Genomic DNA, 23,034 nt, shown 5'->3' with positions numbered 1-23,034 from the left:
AATTTACTCTCGTCCCTGTGTAATTAGTTCGAAAGTCGATGAACAATTTACCAAACGACAACGAGCGCGTTTAACTTTCCTCTTTTGCTTGCCAGCCATTGCCAATCATCTTCCGAGTTCACCCGAGGCGTTACTTTTCTACGCTTTCTTCTTTCTTCGACATCGAAATCGAGGTTTAATACAATTTCCACGTTTTATCGATCGAGATAATCTTCGACGTTAATCTTCGATTTCAATCTAGTCTTTCAAAAGTTGGACGTTATCGCAGGATGTTATCTTTAGTTTTGATATATCTATATAAGATGCTACATGGAGTCACGAGCGTTTCCGAGCAGCATGTAAAATAAATGTACGATCGGAACACGGAAGATGAAAGTGGAATTCTATGAGGACAGAGAAGATTGCAGTTCCTAGCAACATGTTGCTGCCTTTGATCTCTGCCGCTCTTCTAGTCCAAGCTTTTCGATTTATCACGTGCTATATACGTATCTATATTCTACCTGTATTCGTACACGAATTTAAAAAACCTGGCCATCGTACTCTTACTAGTACAATACCTTCAAACGTAACTGTGAACCTAGCACAAAACTCGGAAGACCGATCTTCAAAATATTTTGTATATCGCATACGATATGGTAAATGTACAAATATCAGTGTACCTACACTCGTTTCCTGTTTGTAAAAAATTAACGAATCTCAGAAGCACGAGGATATAAGAACGTCAGTATGGACCAGGCCTAAGGGCAGGACGAGCGATTAACGGCCAATGAAGAAGTATTACGGAAGTATGACAACGGTAATAGATAACTGGAAACGAGCAGGCTGACGATACAGGACGTATCACGACGACTTTTCGATCGAAGTCACGTTCGGCGTCGTTACGGTATTCGAGTGGCCACGGGTAACGTGGAAATCGTAGTAGCATCGGCCATCAAGGACTCGTAACTGGTAGCAGAATTGCTCGGGCTTTATCGCGTCCGTATGCCGCGTGCAATTGCTTTCACGGATAAAATCAGTCCTCTCTTTCGCTTTCTCTCTTTTTTCCTTGATAATCTTCCACGTTTTTCCCTCCTGTCTGCTACAAGATAAGCGAACGAGAAGATTGCGTCGTAAAGGACAAAACGTCTAGCCGATACCTCCGGTATGCCATTCTATTCTGCTTTTACTTTTACGAGACACATCGTCGCTCTTCCGTCTTATTAACCTGACCAATAGTTTAGTATTTATATAGCTACTTTTCCATTGTGATTCTCTTCGTGTGTCGTATTTTTAACAGAAGCGAAGCGACAAGTGAAAAGAGAAAAAAGGCAGAGGATATAGGAAACAGATAAAGAAATTAGCGAAAGAAATCATTATGTTGAAGAGATCGATAGCTCAGGTTAACCAGTCTTCTTCGGTTAACGAGTTAAAGAGAGAGAAAAAAGGTAGGCTGTTAAGACTATAACCAGAGATCCCCATCTCACCAAAAATGTCTCGTCGTTCGAACCACATAAACTCTACCTTGTCGTTGATTTTACAGTTAAATAAATCATACATTTTCTAGCCATGCTTCGATCAAAAACAAGAATCACTATATCACTAACGAACGATCAAATATTGTACCTAAAGCTGTACGTAAAACTGTGAAACTCCACCTAAAACCTATCTACATCTCCACTAGTAGATATATCGACCACAAATTAGCCCTGTTGAAAATAGAATAGTATATCGATCACATTCGACTATTATAGCACCAGAAGAAGAGAAGGTTAACGACACCTAAAAAGGAGGAAACAGTGGCGAAGGCGAGGGTAATCGCGGCCGATTCATCGAATTCCGTCCGGTTCGCAGCTTGTGTTCCGTCTTTGCTGCGGATGAAGTTGTACCAAGGCGAGAAACGATGGATCGGCACGTTGGCGCGCGCGCGCGCGAGAAAGAGAGAAAGAGAGAGAGAGAGTATTGAGCTTCGATCAGCAGCGCGAGGAACGAACACGATTTTCTGAAGAAAGCACGGAAGAATGAGAGACACGCGGAAGAAGTACCTGGATCTCCCGTGGGATCAGACTGGTCCGTGACTGGTCAGTCCTCGTAATTACTTCATCCGCGCTCGCTCCGAATCCTGGTATCCCGATGGCTGGTTGCTTCGATTCCCGCTGCCCGATGACCCGCGGATCGCCATGTCACTCGCCATTCTGAAACACCTCTACCGCCCCGAATTTTTCACCAATTCCTTCCTTCGTTTCTAGATGAGTCTCTCTTTAGTCCTTTCACACATTCACATGTCCTAATCACATGTCCATTTTGAAGGATCGTTGAAATTGTCTGATCAATGTCGGACCTAGAAGGTCGAACATTTGGTACACATTCGGATTTGCTTTCTGGTGAATCACTGGTGACGTAGAAAGGTTTGGTCCAGGTATATCGGATCAGAGGAACCGCTGATTGATGCGAGAATCGCTTCCTCTCTAAGGAGAGGCCTATGACTCAGACGGATAGAATTCGAGATCCACGCCGATGAACCGTTGTATTTAATTTCCGGGGGGTCGAGAACGGTTTCTGTCTTCGTTAGATCGCAGTAGATCGAGTTCCGACGGCTGCCTCGAGGAATCCTTCGCGAAAACGGTCGTTCGATATCATCACAAATATTGTATAACTCCGGGTCAAGAATCTTCCATATAAAATTCCAACGATTATATCTGTTCTCTCTCTTTTTTGCCAATTAAACTGATCCAGTTACGGGTCACGAATTGAATTCTCTAGGTATCACTATATAATTCGATAGGAAACTAAATAGGTTCTCGAAAGAAATTGAAATTGGCCAAGTTGGTGTACACCAGTTTAAAGGACGACTGGATGACCTGGTGCATCGAGTTGGTCCAGGCGACGATCCCCAGATGGAAGGAAGGAATCCCGGAGGATTCGATTGGTCTACGAGAGATCGAACGACCGAGTAGTCGAGGTTTAACCGTGACGGACGCCGGCCTGGCACTGAACGGCTTAACCGGTATACAACCACTGACCATCACCATCGTAGCCATCATCGGCCTTCCTCGTCTCGTTCCTCCTGGCTGCTTCGTTCCTCTCTCTCGTTCCACCGGCCCTCTTTTCTCCTTCTCCTTCTCCCTTCTTCGTTCACCCTCTTCTTTTCTACCGCTAACTACTATCGCCACCGTCACTCGTCCTTCTTCCAGCGCCGATCCTCTTAGGCCGTCGCGGCGTCTTCGGCTATTCAAGGTCATCCGGGGAAATATGTCAAAATCGACCCGGCATGCGCTCCCGTTCGACTCGGCGCTCCAGTCAGCTGGACTCGATACACTTTCGTGTGTTCGTGAATTGGGCTATACGATTGTTTCCCGAACGGTACTTTCCACTCGTCAACGGTCAAAGATAGTTAAAATTAGGATGAACAGAGTCGATATGTGAATTTTCTCTACGTGATCGTAAACGGTACTTTTGAATTACGAAAAGTCACTGGTAACTAGAATTAGTCTGGACAGAGTTGTTACGTGATTTCGTTGTTCTTTCGTTAAATGGTGTTTATCGATGGACGCGTCGAATCATACCTTTTTTTTAAACAAAGATAACTAAAATTAGAACGAACGGGGCTGATACAAGCTGATAAGAATAAAGAGAATTGACGGATAAGAATAAAACTGATAGCAATAAAAGTGCTAGAGAATTCTCGCATAATAAAAAATGAGAATAAAAAACTAAACTACAATTTATCGAGTATAATCGCTTTTGTAGTAATGATATGATATATGGTTTCAAGAACGTGACAGATCTGACGATTTGTATACAGGCTCTCGTTCGTTTTTCTTTCTCATTAATAGTTCGACGAAAGGAGGTTCCAACAAGTAGTCCACATATTTAGCCACCAGCGATATACAAACCGGCGACGTTGCGGCTTGACAAAAAGCAACGGTAGAAATTTAACAGATGTTCCAGCAGATAAACTCGTCGTTGCGTTACGCTGGTCCTAGGATCCGACAGCGTGACGTATCGAAACGGTCGCCTGATTCGTACACGAATTCCACCCGTGTCTCGAAGAATGGATCGTATATACACGAAACTTGCCTCTCGTCTATCTACCTAGTAAACGTACTCTACTCTCGGAACTAGGCCGAACGCTTCTCATTGTGCTCGATGCTCATCTCTCGAGGGGAGCGAAGGATCGCATTTGCATTTCGCGCGCGTGAATTATTCGCGCGGTCATCTATCAAAATCACGTCCAGCGCGTGTCAGTCTTCGCTTCCTCGAGGATCGAACGATGATAACGAGGCCAGCTCGCAGCGGTACGCTTCGCGAAACGATAGGATGTGGTGGCTCGAAACGCGTTCAGAAAGCAAGAAAGCGGATTGCTGGGCTCGAGGGGACACGGAACGCGGTAGGCGAGAAGAAACGAAACGGCGCAACGGAGAAAACATGCAGCCGCCAGCCCGTGACGCAATTAACGACGAAATTATTTCCACTAATTGCGAGGCAACTCGCGCATCGGCCGCGGCGTCGCGGCCACCGGCCCTTCCCCACCTGCTCAACACGTTTTGCGAACCGTACGATGCGAAATTTTTTGCGCGCAGCTCGACGCAAGCTGGAATCTGGATACGCGCACCCAAGTGTATCGTTTTAGATTGTATACATATGTATATATACGAAAGCTTTTGAAAAGCCTGGGGTAAAAGGGCGAGCAAGCGGTAACACGCAGTTTGAAATGTAATTTCAGTTAATTGGAACTTTGTTTTGTTTTCTGCAAGGGTTGTTTGAATAGGTATTTCGGAATTGAGAGGTTTAAAGGGAGAATGGTACAAAGGATGGTATATAAAATGTATAATTTCAGCAGGAACAAGAACTTAACTTTCATTGTTTGTTTCAAGCAAATTCCTAACAATAACTCTGCTGTCAAGGCCATTACTGTGCCACTTTGGCTTAAGACACATCCATTATACGTATTTGTTATACAAATTTGAAAGCTCTCTAGACAAATACAGTTCTTCCTTATACCTGTTTCATAAAAAAAAAAACACTTGCTACTTTACTACATACTTACTATTACGTTATTATCTAAACCAATAACAGAACAACCTAAAAATATGCAATAAAACAAATTCGTAGTATACGTAGAAATTCAGCATACTCTTCGTTTCTACACTATACAGAATAAGAGTAAAGAGTAAAAATTTAATTGCACTAAAATTCATGCACAAGTGTGCACATAATTTCTCACTGTACTCTGTAAATTTATACACTATGTCCCACGCGTACTGAAGCAATTTTTCCCTCTTGCGTTACACGAAACGTGTAACATTCCGCGAGTGTTCTGTTATCTAACAGAAGCAGGCTCCTACTCTAAATGAATTGTTACAAAAATGGCGACACGGTGAAATTAATTCATGTTCACGGGCGGTGGTAACGCGGTTCATGTAAACGCAGTGGTAGCACCAGCTGAGCGCGAGTGCAGATTAGCGGTAACTCTCCCGTGGCGTGGAGGAAGTGCTGTGGCCCATTCAAGTAAAGGCCAGTTTGCACGTGAGCTTTCTTCTGTTTTTCGTATCTCGCAGTGTATCTCGCAGACAGCTGTCTGACCGAGAAAAATTCGACCCATCATTTTAGTCATATTCTACCGCTTAATTTTTGTCTATTTTACCTTACCTTCTAAGCGCTTAAGGATTTTTAATTAGAATATTAAGATAACGCGTGCATAAAAGTCGATGATTCATATTATATCTACGAATACCATATTTACTATATTTATTATTCATGTTATATTTCTTTCCAGTCTATCGTACATTGTTATTTGTTCGACAATGGAATAGGTACGAAGTAAAGCGGAAGAAAAACGACGCGAGAGCTGGAGGAAGGAAAAGATGGAAAAGAAGTAAAGAAAGAAAGAGGAAGAGGAGTAGAAGGCAGAGGCGGGTATCGAGAAAGTTATCGTTCGATAAGACAACTCGTATAATGAGAGTACCGGCTCTGAACCTGATGGTCGAGCTGTTTCCTTTTTGCTGAAAAAAGAGAGCTATTTCGCTTCTTACCGCTCCAATGATACCAGCCTATATTAATTAATTCGAAGCGCACCGACGCGTGACGGCGAAACGCCGCGATCAAAATGGAGCAATCTGAAGGAACGGGACGAAAACCGACGGGAAAAGCGAACGAGAGAATCCGTTTGTTGCTCGATCGTCCGTGCCACGTGAACACGTTTCATTATGAACAACGGCGTTTAATTTCCACCACGTGCGCATGGCTGACCGAACTTTAGTTACACGCTGGTATTTGGCAAACGTGATTTTGGTTTAATTAAAACTAGAATAAACGGCAAATATATATGGCACTGTTTAAAGTATAAAAAATATACAAAAATGATACTGTTAAAAATATGAACTACCCGGATAGTTAGTTTCGACTAGATGTAATTCAACTAGAAAGTCATAGATGAGCTGATCGATATGCATTGATCGTAATGAATCTAAAAGTTCACGATATTTACGATCGATTGCTTAAATACTAGAAGCTGATTCCAGCAAAGAATATAGTTTCTCGAGGAATTTATTGGTATCTGCACGGTAATGTTCGCGGATTGAAAAGTGCCATAACGTTACTTCTTTCCTAAGAAACTGTAGAGGATGCCCAGAAGACTCGACCTTAACAAAAACTGTCATTTCCTCCAAGTTGGTCCATCTCTCACACTCGTGGTTCGCGATCCGTTCTTCTTCGGTTTCCAATCGATCACCGGCGGATAGAACAATCGATCTGCCGCTGAGAAATGGTGAAAAACTTGAGGAGAATCGAGCTGTAGCCAATTGAACGGAGCCGAGTGACGAGAGGCTGCAACGGGCGGCCGTTACTCCAGAGAAATACCACGAAACACGCGAGAGATGAGCTGGCAGAATAGAAAAAGTGGCGAAACGCAGAGAAAGAGAGTAGAAGGATAGGAGGGCAGAACGATACGATGATCGATCTATCGACAGAAGCAGGAATGTTATCCCTCCTCTATCGACCGGCACGTACCCAGCACTCTCTAATGACACGGCACCGTCCATCTTTCCGCCTTCTCGCGTCCCTGCTAACTCGTCTGGAGCTTCCGTCCATCGTATCCTCCTCATTCAGCCACCTATCTTGCCTCGATCTTTTTTCGAGGCCTCGGTCGATCCACGATATTCGGTTCCACCTTCTGTTTCTCTATCAACGCTCTACATATTGCATCCGCGGCATATGAAATGAATTTTCTGTCAGATTTGAATCGAATCAATGTCTGTTATTCTTTGTCTCGTCGTTAATTGTGCCAATTAGAAGCGAAACTCATCGAGTACATTTCTCGAAGATTTCTTAATTTCAGTATCACGATATCTGATTAATGTTCATGTTTTTAGAACCAGATAATTTCACTTCGACTTCGTAATAATCAGTGTAATAATAATCATGAAAATTAACTGAATATATACCGTTTTGAAGAAACTATTTGTAGAATTGTATTTGAACAAAAAGATAGTGAAAATTTGGAAGTATTCTTGACAAGAGGAGATCGCGAGTAACATTGTACGCTTCTTCCATATCTGCTTTAAAATTTCCGTAACGATACATATATATTAATTATTAATCAGCGTGTTACTACAAGTCTCGTATAGTTCGAGTGGAAACGTGATCGATAATAAGCTTCGAGCCGATAGAGTTTCTCCTCGAATCAGTCGTTAGAGCTTTCCTTTTTTCTTCTTTCTTCGTATTCCAGGCTAACTATCGAATCTTGTAGATCCGAAGACAACGATCGCTCGATTACGATCTAGCAGCTTAGCAGGCTAGCTTAGCTACGCGATGCCGGATAAATTAAAATGGATCTCTATCGAGGGCGATAGCACCGACAAGATCAGCAGTAGAATCTCTATGCGAGACTTAGGCGTGGTTGATGCACCGAGAGCATCGTTAAGATTCACGACTAATTGCTAGAATCTCTTAGTCAAGCCATAACAAGGAGATATTCTAGGTTAGCCGGCCGGCTTACATTCTGCGTCTGAAAGCGCGTATCTGTTACCCGTCGGACATCCGATGCGAATATTCGAATCGACCAGCCGATACAGCATCGAATTTCGAGGTTACTTGGCCGCGTCCCGCCATCGATATATTCAATTATATCGCGGCGAACGGATCGATCTCGGCCGACTGACAATACCACGGACCGCATTCTCCTCTTGCCTCGTATACTTTCACGCGAATGTTAATGTCGAGTCGTACTGTTGCACTTGTCAGATTTATTCAAACTATGTGCGAGACTTTGTGCTTCTGTTATCCATCCCATTGTAATATGTATTTCCAACTTGTGGATGGTATAAAAAGAAGATAAAAGTATAGAACCGATAGTTGTGAAATTTAGATTTTGTAGACACTAAGAAGTGCAAATTTTTATTTGCGACAACTACGAATACTATTAAACTTTGATATAGTATGCTCTCAAATTAACATTAAAGCTGTAATAATACTGTAAAATATAAAACTATAATAACTATACGTTAAAACTGCAAACTATATCAGAATTATAAATGCTTAGTCTGCGGAAGAATTGATAGAAAATTCAAAGGTGCAGAAAGGTACAGAATAACGCGCGATATAACTTCTTCAAAATTCCAAGAACTCAAGGAACCCGTACATATTGCAATCTCCTCACGATTCATAACCAAAAGCTGACGCACGAATAAAAGAAGAAAACCTCCTCTCCTGTCTGTCCCCGATGTGCAGGAGAAAAACGGGAGCATCGCGTCAACCGGTGGCACGACCAGCACGAAATTCCAATTTTACTTTCCGACAGCGGGTACCCAGGCCGGAACGCGGACAGAGGGTATCCGGGCCAAATTTGAATGAGTTGGTGTAGGGAGTCTGGGCTCGCAGGCCCGTAATTAAAGCAACGTACGCGAGTTGGGGCCCTGGGACGCGCGATACATCAACGTGTCCGAGTGATTACGGTGCTGGTAGCGAAAGGCTGGCCCTATCGTGAATTAAATCTTATTCTCAAGCAGGCTGTAAAGGGTAGACCAGTATCTGGGGGGGCTTGTTTTTCCTGCTAAGTGTATACACAGCCGCCTGGTGTCCCATCCTCTTGCACGGTATCTCCGGAATGGACGTTTTTAAAGGGCCACGCCGTCTAATCGAGTGAAAGTGGCGAGGTAAAGAGAACGCGCCGAAAATTAGTTTTCGATTAACTTTTTCGTGGCAGCCAGTCAGCCAGGCTGGTTGCTCGTGCACCGTGGAAATACCTGAAATGATGATAGTGCCGAGCAGACGCATGATTTGCATGATTCCTCGGTAAATCTGTCGGACTCGATTTGACGGAACGCGGCGAGCTTCGTGAACGATCGCGAGATTGCTGAACCGAATAAACCGGCTTTCTTTTTCCCTTTATACACCGACGTGTTTTTATTTAGAAACTTCGCTTTAAACGATATACGCTATCGATCAGAAATTTCGAATCACTTTTTTAATTGTAGTTGCATCGAATCTTCTGTTCATTTTGTTATTAATTTGGAATTAATGTTGTTCGATATCGATGATGATATTATTCTGTATTAATTTTTCACTCGTCAGATATATGCCATTGATATCATAACTTAGATATGAAATAACGGAATGCTAACCTAGCTTTCTTTTAAATTCATTGAGTTTTAGAGAGCATATAGCAATTCCATACTCAGATATTTAGATAATATTAACGTTATAATTTAGAAATTATGCTTCCTTATCCTGGAACGCAAAACCTCGCAAGTTCTAATCAGCGTGAATTAATTAACGAAGATTTCAACGAAAACGAAAAGTAGGGCAGTTCGGCTGGATTTCCTCGGGAATTTCACAAAGTTTATGTAGGATAAATTCCTCGATCAACGAGATTGAACGTAAGACAAGATAAGGGAGAAAATTCGCGGGTGATGATAAGTTTCGTGGGAAAACTCGCACGATCGGTAGTCGACGTTACATTGGAACATCGTTACAGAGTAAACGTTTAATTTGTATCGATGCTTATCGACGCGCTATCAGTGCAACTATCGCGCCAATGGGTAGCAGCTTTAATTGCGGAACAAGTGATACACGTTTTGTAGAACATGCTACCTGCCTTTATCACCGTTTCTATGATACATCGTGTGGCAATCTTCGTTTAAACCGCGCTCGAAACCCTCTGTAACGATCGTTTGCTATTTGGAATTACCGTCGATAGTATTAAAATTGAAATACCATCCACGAGATTCGACGTAAACGTTCTATCGGTATTCGTTTGAAAATTTTTATTAATCGAATACAGCAAAATCAATTAGATTCAGAGTTGCGATTAGAAATGTACAGTATGCGATTAGTATGTACAGAAATTATTAGATAGAGTATACAAGTTAAAAGAGGTAAAAAGGTATTCAAAGATTCGTAGAAGCTGCATGCCTCATTTTACAAAACGTCGATTTATGGTACTCTCTTTCTTTACACGAGATTAAGCAAAACTTTCTTATTGAATCATTACACTCGAGGCTGATCCAGCGTGATTTCTCTGCTGATGAATTTCATTCTTTTCCCACTCTTACTTTCATGTTTGTTTGCTCATTCCGATCATCGATCTCGATTAACATCGCTTCGACTTCCTTTTCACCCACGTAAAAGTACGCTACAATCGTCGTTTTCTATAAACTTCTCTATTTCATTGTTTACATACACAACTGATATTTCATTCGATATTCTCAAAGATCAAATGTTTGATTCTCATTTATCATAAGGAGGTAGGTATCATAAAATCAAATTACCAATAATAATAAAATTTATAACTTCATCGCTCTTCTCCAATTTTCAATTTCTGAAGTTGATCGATGTAGCTTTTATCCGACGGTTCGGCGACAAATTCAGTCGCTAAAATTCATATCAGAGTTCGTCGTGCGGATCGATTCACCGACTCGGTTCGATTTTAATTAATCGAGTGGTGAATAGCTGCGCGTTTCGATAATTAATCGCGCGCATTCGACGGGGCGCGTCGCTGAAAATCGATACCCGAGGCGAACAGCCTTCGAAAGCGTGCACGCGCGTGCACCGCAGGAATACCGGACGAGTAAGTCGCTTACCGTTACCGTTAATCGATGTCTCCGAGCGTTACGTTTTACTCTTACTAATCCCCCAACGAAAGTCCACGACGACGTGCACGAACCACGAGGTAGATAAACTCTTAGCCGAGCGGGCAATTACCGGATCCCCTTCTCGTCCTTTGCCATCGAGTTAATAACTCACGTTTTAAGAGGCGGCCTAGCCTCTGCATAGAACAGTTCGTTAATTGCTTTTCATCAGCGTTTTCACGGTATTCTGCTTCCCCTTTTCTCTATGTATGATCACTCTTTGTGATCCTAGATCGGATCCTTGTTAGCTTAGAATCGTATTTAAAAAACTGATTATTATCATACTTGATAGCTACAAGTTTATGTTTATTTTTTACTTAGCTCACCAAGTTTTTAGTGACGTATTTAATGCAAGTATCGACACTTGCGAAACAATTTTTCATTTCGATTTTTTTAGTAGATACAAATTTCGAATTTTAAGCGTCGATAGCTGTAAAGAGATCGTCGAAACTAAACACAGATATCTAAGAAACGAAAGCTCATTTGGTAAAATCCTATTAACGTTTTGCAATGCTCGATGAACTCTACAATTCGTACCTAGTGTAATTCCAAAAATGATTTTCATACTCATACTTTTCCCTGCTCGGAATTAATTAATGTAAGCCATGGCTTATATGGCTTACGATATAAGATCATCGGTAATCGAGAAGAAAACGACAGAATTCCTACAAATTCTCGAGAAACTCGCAGTTTAGCGAACGCCAATGTCACGTAGCAGCTTCACCTTTCGCCTATTCCATGGCGAAATGAAGCTAAACCAGAGGAATTTGGCTTAAAATCGCAGCTAACGAATCATTCACGTTCCATACAGAAGCTGAAGAGTCGCATTTCGAGCAAAGTACGGAGAATGTCGAAAACGTGGCTGTTTAACCCTCTGAATTGGAGAGGAAATGTCGCGATATCGAGGTAACGACCCGAGTCTAAATAATCAGCGTCGAGGCAGAGAGTTCTCTCGACGAGATTTCACGGAAGTCGTTTCTCCGGCGAGCTTTTAATTACGAGCGTGGTAGCTGAACGCCATGACGACCCTTTCCCTCGATACGATTATCGTCCGAGACGACTTTCGGGAGAGACTGGCCTCTCTCTGCGACGAAATTATATTACACGAGAAACGAATATACAGCTTCGTCCCGAATTCGAGTCGGGACCCCGTCTCTTCTTCGACGATTATACGATCGCTTAAAACTGATGGTTTACGGCCGAAAATCGTTCCACATGCGGATGGCGAGAGTTCTGGGCAAAAGTTGTCGAGGGTCCTCCGCGGTGAAATGATTCGAAGTGGCGTAGGACCGTGTTCATGACCGACTTCGGCAGTTGATGGCCTCTCGCCACGAAATTACGCGTAATAACACGGTATTGCTGCCATTAAGCGGAAGCTGGCTGGGCGGTTACGCGTTGGTGAGACGCGAACTGTGTTTGGCACGTTCTTACGCTTCGAAGATTTATTTTCCCACATTTATCTTCTTTGTGCGCGAGCGTTATTTTGCTGGTTTAGTCGTGGCTTTTGGGAGAATGGCGTGTGAAAGTGAGAGTGATTTGGTAAACGTGAGATAGATCGACAATGACAGCACAATGGCGTTAATGAAAATGGATGCGATAAGGTTACGGATATTTATGTAGTTTAGAGAAACGTAAACGAATACAAACGTACTGTCCTACCTATTTATCTATTCTCTGTTTGACCTATTTTCATCTCTTTTACGTATGTATTAAAGACTCTTAACACCTTGAAGTTCTTCCAAAATGCACACAAAAAGTCAAAGAGTTTGAGAAACTCTCACGTTTCTGAACTTCCACTTCCAAAACTAACGCGAACTTTCCATGCGTGCGTCTTGAAAACGCACAATTTTCCGAGGCAATTTCCCCTGACAAGCTCGCAGACACGCGAGCTACGATTTCCCTTCAAGATGGATCCTCCCATCCAACAATAGGCACGAAAGTAAAAGGAAAACGATGGAGCAACCCTATCTAATGCGAGGAGCCAGACGGTGTGTGGCGTTCCATCGCTAATTTGGAGAAAGTTGGAAGCATAACAGCGATTATCGGCGTTGAATGGACAACTCGCGGACCTGTACGTGTACTCTCGACAATACTGGTCTCTATGTGGATCTCTCTCGAGGGATATTATCCCGCTCTTTCGCGTCCAAATGGCAGGGAGTGTGTTCGCTCGCGCGCGTATTAAGAGCAACTCGCTCGTTAGTTCCGTTTAGACGATGCTATCGTACACGTAGACGTACACGTTATACCACAGAGAAAGATAGAGAGAAGGGGCATTCTCCTTGCCTTTCTTTAATTAGTCCTTGCGAGGTAGGTGCAATTAAATCTGCCTTGCCTACCCGCCGTGCCATGATAAATTCGTCGGCCAAACAATTAGGTGCCGTGCTAGAGATTAATAATTTTAATCCGACTCGACTGGTAAACGCAAGGGACGGGAACGATCACGACCTCGGTTATTTCATGCTCGTTCGCCGATTCCTTCCTGAAACTCGTCGACCATTCGGCGAATTAACAAATCGTCAGCGAAGGTTACGAAAGATGCGAAATTTAATATATACTTGAGCGGCTATGCAGCTGATTATTTTTAAACCAATATATCGAGAATAAATTATTTGATTCGTTCACGATTATTTAATCGGTATTTTATCTATAATTGTAGGAATGCGTATCTGATTTTTATTATTACGAAAGTTTTAGCCAAATTAAATTCAAGAAAGCTACATTTACAAATATATTAGACAATTTATATAGATAGGTATACCTACTTATTTGTCTTCGTATCATATCATTCTAATTATAAATCATACGCAGACAACGTATATTATATCAAGGTGCGCATTAAAGCTCGGTAATTCCATTATTAAAAAGCCAGCGAATTAATTAACACATATAATAAATGATTGTAGTACACGTGATGAATGTAAATTTTCAATTAAAGTCAAGACATTTCTAATATCAAAAAATCTGCCGAATTAATTAACACAACTAATAAATAAATAAACGATCAACCTAAATTTTTGATCGATGCGAAGATAGTTCCAGTATTAAAAAGATATCGAATTAATTAACACGTGTAGTAAATGACGATATAAGCGACGACTCTAAATTCTCGATTAAAATCGAGAACATTTCCACGAAACAATTTCGAAGTAACATTCCCTGGCATATTCCTCTATCCGCGATGTTCCAGCTGGTTTTACATCCTTACGGAGGACACGTCGTGTCCAGCGGTAACAGTGTACACACGGTTAGACCGATCCAGGGGCAAGGATCGGGTACATGGTCCTTCAATTTGCATAAAGCGTGGGTATACCCGTTCCAGCTTCGCGAAGATGCCGTTCGAGAGATGCACCGGGTCGCGACGAACAATGCAAAGAGAATGCGTGTACCGGTGCACCTGTCCGTCCCGCTTCGACGTAACTTTAATGTGTAACTTCCGCCCACGCGTGCTCGCCTCGAACAAGCGCATTCGCGCGTATATACCCGCGTGGCTCAGGTGTTCTTGGCCTCAGTGAAAGTATCGCCGTTTCCGGCGCGACACCGTCCACCGCGATTACATCAGTTTCGACCATTTCTTATTTCATATGCTAATTACAGCGAGCCGTGCCAACTGGTCCGGAATTTCAACGAAAACGAAGAAGCTTCTCAAACGAGACTGTCTTAAGCGAGATAATCAAGAGATTCCCGAGGAGCTTGTTATTTGCATATTATCGTAGGAATTTGTGTTATGCGATTGTAGAGAGGATGTGTAAGCGATACGAGACAATTTCAACGTCAAAGTAGAATTAAGATTAACGTTAGAATTGCTAGTGATTAAACGCTTAAAATTCGCGATAGTAAGAGCGCTTCTCTTTTGTGTTCTAATCTAAATCACGCAATCCTTCCACGCGTCTCTAATATCTCGAAAATCGCAATCTCGTAAGAGCAATGACAATAAATATAATAAATGTAATAAACTGGCAGTAAACACGGAAGATCGCAGAAAAATCTCACCGCCATGTAATCAGAGTGAAAATTTGAGGATGCTGCGGAATAATTAACGTATCAGGAACATCGTCTAATTACCGGCATCTTTGCGTGATGTTCCTTCATCGTCAACGATCGTCCACGTATCGTTTACGTTTTTTAATGACATAATCCAGCGTCATTCATGCGACGGCGTCTGCGTTGATCGTTTTACCTGGTTCGAGGGATTAGCTCGCCGGCGCGCGATCATTATGCAAATTGAATATGTTTTACTTTAATTGTAGGAGGCAGGCGTCGAACGCGCGTATACGATGATCTTTGCGATTTCTCCTTTACCACGGATACCTGTCGGCGTTTACTGATCGGACACGAGCCAGTGATTTTTGCTCTATAGCCACGTGAAAGCTCGCATGTTTGCTCTGTCAGCCATTTTTCTGCTTGATGCGATGATATTTCGCATGCACGGTATACCGGGACGCGATGAGAAACCGCGATAATACTCGTTATTTATTAATAATGTATTAATTCGTCACGCCGTGAGTAAAAAGACGAGGAAGAAGAAAAGAGAAAGAAAAAGAAATAGGAGAGAAAAAAAAGAGGAGAAGAACTAGCAACCAGACTGTGTATTTGGTTTTGAGGAACAGAGGCGAATTCGTCCGGAGAAAATGGGCCGAGCTCTATGAGAATTTCAACGACACCGATGTGAAACCTTTACAACCGGAAGTCCGAGCGTCGGGTGAAAACGCGCGATTCCTCGCGCGCCTCTTTTTATGGATTGCCTTGATCCGGCTCCGAGAGCCTATAAGGGAAAAAGAAAATCGCGTACGAGTTCCGAGTAACGCCACTCCCGTTTTCAGGCTCGAGAGCCTCGGAGATAACGCCTCGATCATCACCTATGACCTCGACTCGAGCTTCGAGAGTGGACATTTATCGCGAATCGCTCATTCGAACTCGTCCCTAAGCTCGCTTCTAATAGCCAGCAGCGTTTTAGCACGCACGCCTACTACCGCTTCTTACGCTGCTTCAAGATAATTACCGCCGATTAGCTGAGAGAAATCGTTCTCCTATGGGAGAACACTTGTGAAGCTCGCATACAAATGGCTGGTAATCGGAATTTAACGTACAGACGGAGGATGCATGGAAATAAAGGAGAGGCGCTCGTTGTCTCACTGAATCTTTGCTTTAAACGAAATGGAAAACGAGCGACGATCCTCTCGGTATTTTCTGTAGTTTATTTCCTGTTTTGTTCTTCGAAAGCAAACGTTAGAGGATAAGAGTAAATATTATTGGCAAGGTATTATCCTTCTTGGCTAAAATATCCCATTTACCATTTCGAGACTGAAGAAGGCTGAAGTTTTATCGTTTCCTTTGTACCGTACGTCTTTCTTCAGCCTATTTAAAGTATTCTTAACCGTTCTTTCCTAAAGGTCTATATAATGTAGCGTATAGGAATACGTACGAAAAGTATTTGCACGTATTTCTACTTTCGAGTGTCATTCTTTGTTCTAAACGTGTCATCTATTATCGTACTTTCGTGGCGATCTTCCATCTTCTTGGTTCCTAGATTTAGAGACTGGGAGATCGAGGACGGTGGAAAAGTCGACGGATCTCTCTTAAGAAGGTCGTCTGGTGAACGCCATGGGCGTCGGCGTTGCCTGCAGAGAAGCTGAAAAACTTCAACAAAGCCAGAGAAGGAAGAGACGAAGAAAACACAAACACGGAGAAACAGATAAAACCGATGTTTGAGGAATCGATCGGAACGATCTTAGAGGCGTGGACATCGTCTCGTAGGTGGTTTTCCAAGTGAGAAATACCGAAAAAACAGGAGCTATGCCAGAGCCACGAGGAGATATTCGGATTTGAATCGATGATTGGCAAGGTTAGATTCTAAGTGGCGACCGTTTTGTCTCGGTAGAAATCTCGCGTTACCATTTAGAGCAAGCTGCTGCTGCTGGTACCGGTAAAATTTATGGCGGGCGGTGTATGACTGTTAGAAAGGGTGTTTCCACGACGGACGATGCATTTTAATGGCGACAAGGCCGGTTGGCCGGCTATTGCGCCACGGAGATGTATAGCGTCTACGTTTTCTCGCGTATCGTCCACACTCGAGCTGATTCGTCCGACACGAGTCTTTCTCTGTTCTTTCGAATTAATCTCTCTCCCAGGATTCTTTCTCTCAGATTAACTCGGTAAACGATTACAAGATGCGACGACGAGTTTCTACGGGTTTCTCGAATAGAAATTGCCCTAGGTATTAGTCCACGAAGATGGTAACGCTGGAGAAATTCTACGATTGCTTCCTGGTCGTTTCTAGCCGCTATTACTCGCAGGAGAGTTGCATATTATGTGTAAACAAAATAAATAAAATATTCTGCAACGATCGTGATTTTTTAAACGGATACTTCCCTCGTGGAATAAGATATACAACCCTGTTCATGAGTGCGACGCTTAGGACGATTAGGAGAAGATATTCCTCTATTTCCTGAGCTTCGCGTTATTCAAACGGATATCTCGATCGGTAAGAAACCTCTACTACAACGCAAGCGATACACTACGGAATATCGTGGATGGATCTTCGATCGATCGCGACAAATGTATCGCTCGAGAGATCGTAAATTTATGAAGTAGCACGATGATAATAATTGGTGTTATCACGGGTACATCGCTATAAATCTCAACCCCGATACATCCAACTAATCGAACTATGTTCGAACATAGGACGATGAATACTTATAGATCGATTCAAGAATTATATCGTTCAATTTCAATGATATTTTATTCAAAACTGAAATGTCTTATGACGTTTATGAGATATTATATTGAGAAAGACAAACATCTTAATAAAAGGTAATTGATGATTGTGTATGGATGGGCGGAATCGTAAAAATATATTTTTGAAGCGACCTGTATTCGCACGTGGCAACGCTCGCGTCAAGGCGGTACGCGATCAATGCCACGCAATATCGCGATCGTTCGCATCATGCAGCTCGATCTTCGATCGCGATCGCGCGATCCAGCTTGCTACAGGGGGTAAAAGTGACCCACTTCGGTTCGTGCACGAGACCTCTGTGCCAGCGTACACGCATTCATTTTTACAGGGTGATCACGAACGCGTTTGAAAATTCTTGCGTAAGTCAAAAGTAATACGTAATCTGCCGATGTTTATGCGTTTATAAGAAGTCTAAAGATGTCAGAACATCCAGAATAAAGGGAATATTTGAAATGTAGTACTTACAGTATTTAGTAAACGAATCGAAAATTTCTTTGGCCTTCACTTTTTTAGTCGTGTTCATAGAAATATTTTACAATTTACGTAAACGTCCACAGTCTGGTAATACAATTTCTGATCTCCAACGAGTTTGTCTCCTGCGTGGTTCAATGAACGCCTGTGCGCAGGGTCAAAGAACATCGGAGGACATCGAACGCATTAAGATACAAGTTGGAAATATAAATCTATTTTTAAACGATGTTAGAGAATTTTCCTTGACTTTCGTCAACGTCATAAGAGGCTAAAGTAAAAGTACAAAAACGTATATATCATAGATACGATCTGAACAGGTAGTCGATTATTTACGAGGATGTCGCCGTGATTCGTCTTACGCGATTTGCCACAGTGTAAATATTAATTTAACCCCGCGGTAATCGTGATTTTCGCCGACATTACGAGCGGAGTCCGGCAAGATCGGCGACCGCACGAATGAATCAATAGCCAAGCACGACGCACCGTTATTACGCGCTCGTATTAATAACGAGCATTAACAGACGATACGCACCGCGGCCGGCTGCGTAAAACACGTAATTACACCGCGATATTAATGATCGCCATTAATTCCACGCTGAAAATCGTCGACCGTTGATGCTCGACGCCACCTAGAAACCGGCTTTCGATTGACACACATTCTCTCGCCCGCTCGCTCGCGTACCAAAGAGCCCATGGTTCGACTCGACGATCGGCCACGTTCCCGCTAATTGTTTTCCGCGAACTGTCTACCTCGAAAATTTATACTCTCCGCCTCGATGAGGACGAATGGTACACTGGTACCCGAAAGTATTTAAACACTTACCATAGAAAACATTTATGTCGATGTTGGGTGTATCATACAAAACATATCGGTATTTCTTTAGCACTGTAACGAGGCACGGCTGCGATAATTATGTTGGTAAAGTTTGAAATCAATCTAAAAATGTATATACCGTAGCATCGATAGTGATATATCGATAGTGGTACAAACTAAAAAATATAAGTCGTAGAGGAGAAGCTTTCTAAGCCAGTGTTGTCGTAAAGCTAAGGTAAGGTTATAATGGCGTAGCTGTCGTCTGACGCAAAACTGATGGAATTGTAAATATGCCGTTTTACATGATAAAAGTAGGAACACAATGTAGACTTATCCTAATTCTAAAAATCTATTCAATGGAAGTAAATCTGAAATTTTGTCAATTGTGCCACTATCAATGCCAAGCAGCGATACAGAATATATGTACATACATTTCGAGTATACATACATTTCTTCCAAACTTCATCAGTATTATCACGTCAATGCTAATGAAATTTCAAAATGATTCGTGTAACTCTCATAATAATTCATAAAAGGTGCCTACAAAACTTCGAATACTTCCGTATATCTGTATATTATAAGTAATCGGTAAGATCGTCGATTTGTTTCTCGATGAAAAAACGTTATTATCTCGAAAGGCCGATCTCCATTTGGAACGCTGACTTCTCGCGATTTCAGGCGTTCTCCGGATACGAAAAAGAACCGTTCGCGAAAAATTCCGCGCCATTACCGATTAATTGCTGATATTTTACCCGAAACATGGGCGAACTAACGGCCAGGAGATTGGATTTTTCTCGGTGGCCACCGATAATTGTTTTTACTTCTCCCTTTTTTTGTCGAATCTCGCGTGCTTTATCGGCCGGAGGATTTCGGCGAGCGGGAATATTCTTCTGCGGACCACCTCGAAACCGCTTTACTGACCGGAGGCTGTGCGTGTACAATTGTTGGCACACATTCGACGCCATGGCGAGACGATCGGATCCGGAGGATTCAACCGGTTCGCCGGAATCGATTTTTTCTTGCTCGAACATCGCGGCTCGCTAGTCTAATTAACCGGCTCGTTCGCTCTCTGGCGCCATCATTTTATGCTTTTCCGTTGTCCCCCGTGCAATCCGTGAGTTTTATGGATGCAGATTGTTGTACTGGAGAAACAGTAAAAATTTCATGTCTTCGCCAGCATGCTGTAAAATATTCAATACTTTGGCAGATAATATGACTGTGCTGACGCAAATTCATATTTTTATAAGTACAGCTGAAGAAATAGAATCTAAGCAGAAATTTGTCCCATCTGCTAAATATTTTGCTAAGCACTCTATTTTGAATATTTCATACATTTTTCGTAAATACATAAAAATCGGCGGTCTACACATTACGCATCATCGTTCACTGTTTTGTATATCTTTCTAATCCACTTTATTAAATCGTAAAACAAAAGCGCACCAGTTGCGTCGCTAGCGTTATGTACAATCAAACGATCTTTAGATAAGATCAGAAATTTTTAGATAATTACACGGAGGCAACGTTGGTGATGGCGAATATGTTGAACCTATTTTTCCTAGAAGCTGCATTACACGATTCGCTATAAACTAGAATCGCGTGTAGGGAAACGGTATTGGAAAGTCGTTGCTCTCAGCATTCAGCGAGGCGCACCTACGCGACAGTTGGGGTCAGGTTTCGAGGAAATGCCAATCAACGATCGATCAACGATCACGCGTTTGATTCGAGTTCGATTCACGATCGCGAAGGGACAGAAGAGAGCAGATGAAAATGCGAAGCTCGTTCGGCCGTGCCTTCCCACGAGCGCGATGTCTCCCGTTTCACTTGGCACGGTCGATAGCTTCGTGGCAGCCCTGCTAGACGAGATGTTAATTATTCACGATGATGTATGTATTATTAGCCTTGCAGCGGAACGGACCTGCCGGTTTCGGACCTCGCATTATGTCCGTTTTATGGGAAACGACTCATTTCCTCACCCTGCGTCTTTTCGAGACTCTCCAGGCACGGTAGCAACCCATGCGTCCTGACGATGGGCGTCTATTTGCCTAATCTTTCGTATTTTCTAATCCGACATTACGCGAAGAATACGATCAGAAGTATCGAGACAGCTACTTGCTACATCTAAATATTATGAATACACTAACCGATTAACATATTTCAGATTCTTCGAGTTTCCATCGTGTTAATACGAAGTCTTACGTATGATACACGCTGTACATCATCAGTGAAATTCGGTAGTTACCGTATGATGTACATGATGAATCTTTAATTACGAATGTATTCAGAAAGCGTTAACTAAAATTATTGCTGTAGGTACAAAAGTTTATACGACAGTCGACATTCTTTATTCTCCTTTGAATTCTGGTGTTATTTTTATGGAAGAAAAATTACCGATTTTTAAGAGGATATACATAAGAAGGAACAATTCAGCTACTCCTCTTCCTTATTTTCTTTTAATGTTTCAAGTGCGGCGAATATATACTCGGCACTCGAAGTAATTGAAATCGATTCCTGCAAGGGGCACAGAGTGAACATGTTACGCACAATGCCCGTCAGCGGAACCGTGGGGATTTCAAGAGGCGAACGCAACGAAATCCGCGGGCTAAATTTATTGCCACACCGGGTTTTAACGGGCTGCAACCATTGACCCTTTGCGGTCCCTTGCCAGGCCACCGGTTGGTTGCACTGTAAATAAAAGCCAGTCCGGTGGCTGGTGCCGCGTGTACCGTAAAACAGGGTTACTAAAGTCGTATGCAACTTTGGCGTGCACACGCGCGTGTGTCTTCGTTTCCGTCGCACCGCGTTGCGTCGTATCTTTTAAAGCTCCCATTTGGCCCGTGTACCGTTTGCGACCGGATCGTTTCGTGAATCGTGCCCGCTAATTGGATTCGCTTAAAACGATCCCCTGTGCTACGGCTCATTAATCTCAGATATCGTTGATATTGCGAGAGGAGAGGATTAATGCGAGTTAAGCAGATAAAACATGGAATGGTTTAAGTGATTTTTTTGTAAAGAACGAAACAGTTAAAGTGTAGTATCGATGTTGTAGATTACCTTCCAAAGTAATTATACCGATATCGAACGAGTTGGGCAACAGACAGGACCTTTAACTTTCCTTATTCTTCTGTTTTTTCCAATTACTATCACCTTTTTAATTAAAAAATAACGGAACACGATACGAAATTCATAATTTGTAACAAAGATAAGAAAAATATATTTCACAGATATTTGAAAACAAATCTGTGAAATGAAACGAGCAAAATGACTCGTACGTCTATTAAAATGAAACGAAGAAGAAATGGGAAAAACTAGCTTCCATTCGGTACACATATCTGTATCGTCTACTTTTCATATTTTACGAGCGGAACAGGCTGGCAGGACATCGTGGCACGCCATTTGGATTCGATCCGACAATATCATCCCCGATCCCATTTATCATGAACCGTCGAGGCACCGCTGGTAGTTTTGCAAGCGAACGGTTCGATAAATTTCAACGCGGCCTCCGATTGCCACGGGAAATAGGGTCACGATCGCTAATGGCCGTATCGGAGATCACTTATTTCCAATCCGATGTTGACAGAAAAGTCGATACCTGTGAATGGAATACAGATTTAAGGGCGGAGCTGCGGCCACAAGCGAACGACCGCTCGTCTACGCGTTCTAATTAGCGTATTTCAACTCGAAATTTCCCGGCGAGCTGCGTGCCTCTGATAATCAGCAATCGTGATGTCCGTGCCTCGCGATATGCATCGAGATTTCGCGACGCACGTGACGAGGGTGTGTATTAGACGCGGTTACTATCATTTCAAATAAGAACCATTTGAGAATTTGCTCAAGTAGATTATGGTCCTATTATGATTAAGAGACGCGAAAGTAGCGAGAATCTAATTTTTTAGCGATCTAACGATGTGTTA

The 23,034-nt window shown here is 42.5% G+C and overlaps 1 protein-coding gene across 3 annotated transcripts in view; it reads right to left on the bottom strand.

The window, feature by feature from the left end:
* LOC117157233 (uncharacterized) overlaps window positions 1–23,034 on the bottom strand; it is a 56,736-nt gene that overhangs the window by 24,875 nt on the left and 8,827 nt on the right. The window contains exon 1 of one of the 3 annotated variants that reach the window (XM_033335123.2): window positions 2,022–2,956. The exons of the other annotated variants lie outside the window; for them this stretch is intronic. The gene's annotated coding sequence lies outside the window, so the exon portion shown is untranslated. Of the gene's footprint in view, window positions 1–2,021; window positions 2,957–23,034 lie in introns of those variants that run through there. 3 annotated transcript variants of the gene reach the window in all.

This window comes from Bombus vancouverensis, chromosome 15 (genome assembly GCF_051014615.1).
Source record: "Bombus vancouverensis nearcticus chromosome 15, iyBomVanc1_principal, whole genome shotgun sequence".
Lineage (NCBI taxonomy): Eukaryota > Metazoa > Arthropoda > Insecta > Hymenoptera > Apidae > Bombus > Bombus vancouverensis.
The sequence above is the reverse complement of the archived record's forward strand: the minus strand, read 5'-3'. Positions and strand labels throughout refer to the sequence as shown.